This window comes from Triticum dicoccoides, chromosome 6A (genome assembly GCF_002162155.2).
Source record: "Triticum dicoccoides isolate Atlit2015 ecotype Zavitan chromosome 6A, WEW_v2.0, whole genome shotgun sequence".
Lineage (NCBI taxonomy): Eukaryota > Viridiplantae > Streptophyta > Magnoliopsida > Poales > Poaceae > Triticum > Triticum dicoccoides.
In genome coordinates this window covers 386,000,677-386,001,997 of record NC_041390.1, presented here as the reverse complement: position 1 = coordinate 386,001,997, position 1,321 = coordinate 386,000,677, and positions in this window count along the sequence as shown.

Below are 1,321 nucleotides of genomic sequence, written 5' to 3'. Positions count from 1 at the left end.
AGATGCCTCCTAAAGAGTAACGGAGGTGTGCGAAGGTAGGCTCAAGCGTTGATTCTGCTCGTGAGCGTAATGGTATAAGCCTGCCTGACTGTGAGACCGACTAGTCGAACAGAGACGAAAGTCAGCCATAGTGATCCGGGAGTCCCGTGTGGTAGGGCTCTCGCTCAACGGATCAAAGGTACGCCAGGGATAACAGGCTGATGACTCCCAACAGCTCTTATCGACGGAGTCGTTTGGCACCTCGATGTCGACTCATCACATCCTGGGGTTGAAGAAGGTCCCAAGGGTTCGGTTGTTCGCCGATGAAAGTGGTACGTGAGTTGGGTTTAGAATGTCGTGAGACAGTTCGGTTCCTATCTACCGTTGGTGTTAAAGGGAGAACTGCGAGGAGCCAGCCCTAGTACGACAGGACTGGGCTGGGTCAACCTATGGTGTACCGGTTGTTATGCCAATAGCAGTGCCAGGCAGCTAAGTTGGTATGGAAGAACTGCTGCGCCGCGGGAAATCCTTCTCTATACAAGTTCTCATACGAGGTTTTTGAACAGAACTTCGATAGGCGAGAGGTGTAAGCACCGCGAGGTGTGAAGCGATCTCGTACTAAACAAATGGAAATTGACAATAATAAAAAAACATAAGTTAGAAAGTGAGGTTCTGAAAGGTAAAAGGACTGGAAATCCTAAAAAAGCGCCCTTTGACTCGAAATCAAATTTGTGCTAGTGGTTTGAATCCACAACAGAACAATGAATGAATGAAATGAATGAATGTGGGCGGTCCCCAGACGACAAGTGTTTGATCAGAAGCCTTTCCTTTAGCTGTTTATATAGGAACGAATCAATCAAGTTTCTACTAAAATAGAACTCTAGAATCAGTCCGTCCGGTTAAGCATTGGGGAGCTGATAGGTCGAACGGAGTGGTGCCAGAGCTCTAAAGTGGCTCTAAATATCCATTTCTTTGATTTTCCTGTGTGCTTTTTAGGCGGCTATCTATATTAGCCAGAAAGCACTTACATTTGAGACCGGGCACTTCGTCATCAAGTGGAGAAGAATGAACGGACATTTCCGATCTTTTGTATTCGATTCGGATATCTATTAAATGTGTTTTCAATACCCTAACCTCCAAGGGATGAGACGCCCACGATACCCAATAGTGCCAGCCAAACCAAGCTAGTACACCATCCAGCCAGAATAAAACAAAGGAAAAGAAATAGAACGTACCTCCTTAAATAAATATCTCACCTATCAAACTCAAGCAAGAGTCGAACCGCTAGCTTTTTGTGGCCATGGGAACCGGCTGCCCTCAAACCCCCTTTTATTCTAAAAAA